The sequence below is a fragment of the Propithecus coquereli genome, unplaced genomic scaffold, assembly GCF_000956105.1.
Source record: "Propithecus coquereli isolate 6110/MARCELLA unplaced genomic scaffold, Pcoq_1.0 Scaffold355, whole genome shotgun sequence".
Classification (NCBI taxonomy): Eukaryota; Metazoa; Chordata; class Mammalia; order Primates; family Indriidae; genus Propithecus; species Propithecus coquereli.
The window spans coordinates 4404750-4412085 of NW_012149230.1; positions in this window are offsets into that span (position 1 = coordinate 4404750).

Consider the following 7336-nt stretch of genomic DNA (forward strand, 5'->3'; position numbering starts at 1 on the left):
GGGGCCTGGAGGGGCTTCCTCTTCCAGTGGGGAGGCTGGAGCAAGTCTGGATGGGACAGACAGGTGTGGGGATGGAGTGTGGGAGCAGGGCCTGAGAAAGATTCAGAGGCCATAGGGGCTGGTGGGAAAGGGATGGAGACTGAGGGAGGAGGCCAGGGTGTGGGGAGGCTTGGAGTCTTCTCTGGATTAGGGGTGTGGAGCCTGCCAGTCACAAAGATAAAACCAAGCAGAGCAACAGGGTGGGAGGACAAGATAGAGCTTGGTGGGGACATGTTGAGTTGAGGGTTTGATGCCACCTTACCAGCACCTCCCCTGGGCAACCTTCCCTGGTGTGCCAGGTGGAATTACCACCCCCTCCTCTGGGCTTCTTCAAACCCTATGCTGCCCTTGGAGTCTGCAGGCCCAGGTCGGATCTGTCTTTGGGTTCCCAGTCTCATTCAGAGCAAGAGTAAGGCACCTCCAGGCCTCCCAGCAGGTGGAAGGACAGGGCCACCTTGGCCAGTCTCCCTAGGGGGCTGCTACTAGCCTCTGGATCAAGTTCCGGCTCCTCCATTTACTAGTGTGTGGCCCCAGCGAGCTATGGACTTTAACTGCTCTGAGGCTCAGCTTCCTATCTATAAAATGGGGGTTTTGGTCACACATCAGAGAATTAGGGTGAGGGTGGTACTGTGCCTGGCACATGGCCAGAGCTCAGCAGGCTGGCCGTCCAGGCAGCCCGGTTCTGAGGCCTAGGGCAAGAGGAGGCTCACTGGCCTGCTGGGGTCTGGAGCTGGATGTGCGGGTTCCCCTGCAGGACAAGCCTCAGCCAGGCCCTTCCCTCGGGGGTGTCCAGTCTGACCCGGAGAAGTGCACAGTAAGGGCTGCCGGTGGGCACCCCCAGTACAGTGAGGCTGCAGACCCTCCTCTGAGTCACTCCAGTTACTTGAGTGGTGGGACACCTCAGGCGGTGACATCAGAGGTGGCTTCCTGGAGGAGGGGAAATTTGCAGTTTTAAATTCAAAAGGTGACAAGCTATAGAGTGAGCAGTCTCCCGCCTCTGTCCCCAGCCCCCTTGGCACCCCTGTGCAGCCAGAGTCATCAGCTCCTTGTGTGTCCTGGCAGAGACCAGTAAATATCTTTTTTCACCGTTCATCTGACCTTCCCCTTGCATCCTACAGACCCTTCCGTCTCAGCACTGGGAGAGCATCCTCATGGAAGGCTGTCCCAAGGGCACTTAGCCAGTGCCCTGGAGCAGGCATTTGGGTTGCTCCAGCTTTCACAGTTACTGTGGACACCCTCGTGCAAGCATTTCTCACACGTGCTGTATGTCTGAGGAAGATGGCCCTAGGAGGGGATGGTTAGGGCAGAGAGCACGTGCATCTCAACATGACAGATCTTGCCAAGTGGCCCTCCACATGCTGGGCCCCAGCGGAGTGTCTGTGACAGCCTGTTTCCCCTGGAAGCTTCTCAGGCAGGGAGGGTGATGCAGGAAGCAGCACTGTGTGGGACAAGGTGCAGAGATGAGGCTACGTGAGCTTGAAGGGAGGAAGGAAAGAGGACATCGGGGTGAAATGGGAATGACAAGACCTACCCAAAGGCACACACGCATCATGCCTAGGTGCCCCCAGAACTGTGGGCCAGGGGGGCAGTTCCCATGGAAGGGTCAGAGATCTTGGGTTTGGTTTGGTCCAACGGTCAGGCACTCAAGCTGAAGAGATAGCATGCCTGGGTTTGAATCCTGCTCTGCCATCAATTTATTGAGTGAGTCAGTTGGTCTCTTTAAGCCTGTTTTCTCATCTTTAAAATGGGACAATAACACAATAAGGACCCCTTGGCTCATGTGAGATGATTCGTGCTGAGTCTGGTGCCTGGTTCCCACCAGGTGCCTCTGGCCTTCCTCTACCTGGCCAAGCAGCACATGAGAGCTGGATGAACGTTTGCTGAATGAGAGTGTGGGCAAGTGACCAAGTCAGTGCAAGAGAACCTGCAGTTGTACCTCAGTGCCACCCCTTCTGGGCTGTGGGACGGTGGGCAGCCATGTGGCCTCTTCAAGCCTCAGTTGTCTTATCTGGCAAATGGGAACCAGAACCTAGACCCAGGTGCCATGGTGCTGCTCCAGGCAAGGGACATGTCTGCACACACCCAGCATGCTGAGCTGTGGATGTGGACCAGGAGATGGTGAGGGCTGTGACTTTGTCCCTTGGGCAGGGCAGGGCAGGGAGGGCGAGGCCACCTCCCAGGCCTCTCCTCCCCTCCCAGGAGCAGCCTAGCCAAGCAGCCTAAGCCAGCTGGCTGGTTTTGATAAATGAATGTTATAAACAACAAACAACCCAGAGAGCATGTCCCAGGGCTCTGGTGGCGGCTGTGGCTCCCTCAGGGAAGTCCACCTGCAGGTGACCTGAGCAGTGGGTGTGGGGCACCAGGGAGGCTCTGTAGGCAGGTGCTCCTGGCTGTTCTGGGCTGGGAGGCAGATTGTCCTGTCCACAACGCCAAAATGGAGTCATAGAATAATAGCGGTAATCACAATAATAATAACAGCTTCCACTTAGTGAATGTTTCTGATGTCATTTAATGCTCAAAACAACCCTGAGAGAAGATCTTTGCAAAAAAATCTCAGATAAAGGGTTTGTACCCAGAATATACAAAGAACTCCTACAACTCAATAGTAAGAAAACAACCCAATAGAAAATGTGCAAAAGATCTGAACAGACACCTCCCCAAAGAAGATATATCGACAGCAAACAAACACATGGAAAGAAGCTCAACGTCACTAGTCATCAGGGGAATGCAAATTAAAACCAGGGTGAGATTCCACTACACACCTATTAGACTGTTGAAAATTAAAATGACTGACAATTGTAAATTGTCAGAATTTGGCAAGGATGCGCAGAAACTGGAACTCTCACACATTACTGTGGGAATGTGAAATGGTATGACCACTCTGGAAAACACTTTGGCGGTTTCTTATAAACTTAAATACACACCTCCTTAGGACTCAGCCATTTAGCTCCCAAAAGAAATGATAACTACGTTTACACACACCAGAAAAAGCCCGTATGCAAATGTTAATAGCAGCTTTATTCATGACAGCTAAAACCTGAAAAGAACGCAAATGTCTGTGAAGCTGGGAATGGATGAGCAAATTCTGGTACCCATCAATGGAATATGACTCACGAGAGGAACGAGCCACGTGTATCAACACGTGACAACATGGGCGAATCTCAGATGCATTCTGCTGAATAACAGTGGGGGGGGGAGGCTACACTCAATATGGATCCATTTATAGGACATCCTCTAAAAAGCAAAACTGGAGTGACACAGGTCAGTGGTGGCAAGGGACTGGGGGTAAGGAGTGGGGATCAGCTGCAAAGGGGCACGAGGGAAATTTGGGAGTATGATGATTGTGGTGGCCGTTACACAATCATATACATTTGTGAAAAATCATCAAACTGTGCGATTAAATGGATGAATTTTATTGTATGTAAATTAAACCTCATTAAAGATGGAGGAAGAGGAGGGAAGCCCATTCAATGAAGGAAAAACCCTAAGCAGTCAGGCTTTTACTGCCACATTACAGATAAGGACACTGAGGCTCAGAGGGTGACTTGATGGGCCCAAGGTCAGGGAGGAAGCCCATGGTGGAAGAGATGTTTGGCTGCTCCAAGGCCTGTGCGCTCACCCTCCGGATTCTTGCTCTGCATTTGCTGTGTGACTGCAGGCGCTCTCAGTTGCCCATTCTGTACAATAGGTGGAGATGAACAAGACCCAGGCTCTCCCAGCCAATGGGGCAGGCAACCCCACACCAACATAATGGTGATACTCAGAAGGGCTGCCGGACCCAAGGGGTGGTGCTTGACCCAACCTGGACTGGGATGGGGGAAAGCCTCTCAGAGTGGGGGATATTTGACCTGGGCTTTAAAGGATGAATAGGAATTTGCCAACAGGAATGTGGAAAAAGGATATTCCAGATAAGAGATGACAATGTCCCATATATCTTCCCAGTTGCACTACCTCTTGCTCCCTGGAATTCTGCTACAAGTATGCCATTCCTCAGGCCCAGAGTCTGGCTTGTGGCACTCTGACAGGAGAGGACACACAGACACCCATGGTGAGGCTGGAGGAGAACAGCAGTGAGATAGGTCTGGGACAGGGGCAGCAGCTGGAGATTCTGAGATTTCAGGGACTTCAGGGACAGAGGGGCATGTGACGGGATCCCCTGCATGCAGGGCAGCAGGGCAGGAGCCTTCTTCTGGGTCACCTCATTCATTAGCTCCTCAGCCCCAAAGCAGCTCAGAGAGGTCAGGTAAGTCCCTCTTCTTCCTCCGCTCCCCTCCTGGTGCCCACTCCACATAGTGGACAGAGGGGTCCTCAAAACCGCAGTTAGAAGGGGCATGGGGACCTAGGGGTATCAAACTGGTTTAGAGCTTGGTAGTGGGAGAGGTTACATAACCAGATACGTTTGTTAAAACCTGTGGAACATGACAAAACTTTCAGGGGGATGTGTTAACCGCTACCTTCAATTTTTTAAAATGAAAAAAATAAAAAATAAAACCCTCAGCTATGATACAGGTACATGGGACTTCATTGCACTGTTGTGTCTGTTTACATGTATGTTTAAAATTTTCCAAAATTAAGAAAAAAAAACTAAGACCAGGCCCCCGAAACTCTTCTGTGGCTCCCTCCCAGCCCAGAGAGAAAGCCAAAGTCCCCTCAATGTGCCCCCAGGGCCTCTGGCCTTGGTCTCCCCCGCTCCCCACAAGCCACACGGGCCTCCCTGTGGTCTTTACATACCCCAGAGCCTTTGCACTGGCTGTTCTTTCTGCCTGGATTGCTCCTCCCTCACCTCTCCTGACCCACCCTTCTCCTCCTTCAGGTTTTCCATAAAAAGACCCACAGCAGCTGTGGACCACCCTGTTTGAAACCTCCTCTAGGAGCACATCCCTCTCCTCCCAGCTGACTCTCCCTCCAGGTGCTTATTGCCATCTGATGCCCCAAGCATTTATTTCCTTCTTTGCTTTCGTCTTTCCCTCAAGTAGAACATTAGCTCCTGAAGGGCAGGGAGGTGGAGGTCTGTTATGTTCATAGCTGTGTCTTCTTAGAACAGTACCTGAAACATAATACGTGCTCAATATTTGCTAAGTGAATTAGCAACTGACTGAATAAATGATATCCAAATCCATGACCTGGTCTCCATGTGACTCCAACAGGCCCCACCAATGTTCAGCAACCCCTCCCCAAGGTCTCCTCCACGACCAGCGCTGGGGGCCACAGACAGAGCAAATCCACTCAAATGTTAATTGCTCACTTTATTCTTTTATTTATCTTTGTTCTAGAAAGTATTTCTGCAAGGTTTAAAAACCCCAACAAGCTACAGATATTTATTTATTTATTTTTATTTATTTATTTTTTTGAGACAGAGTCTCACTCTGTTGCCTGGGCTAGAGTGCCATGGCATCAGCCTAGCTCACAGCAACCTCAAACTCCTGGGCTCAAGCAATCCTTCTGCCTCAGCCTCCCAAGTAGCTGGGACTACAGGCATGCGCCACCATGCCCGGCTAATTTTTTCTATATATATTTTTAGTTGTCCAGCTAATTGCTTTCTATTTTTTAGTAGAGACAGGGTCTCGTTCTTGCTCAGGCTGGTCTCGAACTCCTGAGCTCAAACAATCCACCTGCTTCAGCTTCCCAGATAAAGACATTTAAAAGCAGAGGATGGTGTGGTATTTCATGCCTGTACATCCCAGAACTTTGGGAGGCTGAAGCAGGAGGATCACTTGAGGCCAAGAGCCCAAACCAACCTGGGCAACGTAACAAGATCCTGTCTCTACCAAAAACAATTAGCTGGGTGTGGTGGCACATGCCTATAGTCCCAGCTACTCAGGAGGCTGAGGCAGGAGGATCACTTGAGCTCAACAGTTCAAGGTTGCAGTGAGCTATGATTGTACCACTACACTACAGTCTGGGTGACAGAACAAGACCCTGTCTCAAAATACAAAACAAACACACACACACAAACACAAAAGCAAGGGAGAAAGGAAGATCCAGGATCTTATCTGGGCCTGATGTGTGCTGGGTGCTGCCAGGGACTCATTAGAGAGGAAGCTCCCCTGGACCCAGGCTGGCTGGGGGACAGATACTAAATAAATAAGTGTGATTGCAGACATGAGGGCTTCCCAGAGGAGGGGATGTTTGGGCAATAGCATGTGCATAGGCCCAGAGGTGGGAAATGGCATGGCCTATTCATGAAATTTCCAGGAACATGTTCTGGCCTCTGTGCTTTGGAGACAGAGAAGTCACCTGAGATACACACAAGATCACGTCTTGCTTGCTCAGGATTATAGCCAGACGTGACTCAGCTGAAGTCGAGGCTCTCTTTGACCCCAGAATTGCTTTCTGTCTCCTTGTATATAATGACTCACTCACCAGCCTTGTTTTGTTTACAACTCCTTGATACAAGACACACTTGTTAAAAAGAATAATAATCTGGTAGGAGAGGATATTCTCAGTAAATATATCTGACAAAGGACTCATAACCAAACAAAAAGAATTCTAATGGATACAAAGAAAAAAATTAAAAAATTAATGGGCACAAAAACAGGCAGGAGTGTTTGCAAAAGTGAATATCCAAGTGGCCAAGGAGCATATAAAAAGAGGCTCAACGTTACCAGTCATCAGGCCAACGCCAATTAAAGCCACAGTGAGACACCTTTCACGTTCATCAGAATGGCTAAAATTAAAAAGACTGAACACTGAACCATACTCTCCAAATTATAGGCAGGAGTGTAAGATAGTACAACCACTTTGGGGAAAGATCTGGGCAGTTTCTCACAAAACTAAACACACACGGACTACAAGATCCAGCAGTCCATCCCTGGTAACTACCCAAGAGGAATGCCACAGTGCAGACACTGAAAGACACAACCAAGAATGCCCGCAGCAGACTTATTCACAGTAGTTCCAAACCAAAGACAGCCCAAATGCCCAACAACAGGTGAATGGATAAATAAATCGCGATACATGCACACAGTGGAATAAATTACTTAGTGATGAAAAAGACACAAGCAATAGACAGCACGGAGCAAAAGAAATGACACCAAAAAGTACATACTGTATGATAGCATTTATACGACCTTCTAGAAAAACCCAGTTAGTCAATATGCTACAAGTCAGGGATAGTGGTTGCCCCAAAGGGTGGGGCCCTGATGGGAAGAGGGCCCTAAGGTCCTGTATCTCGATTTGCTTGGTGGTCAAATGGGTGTGAACAGCAAGTTTACACGATAATTAACAAAATATTAAAAGTAACCTGTAGTCATGTGATTCAGTGCGCAGCTATGGGCAGCGGACGCGGGAGCGCAGC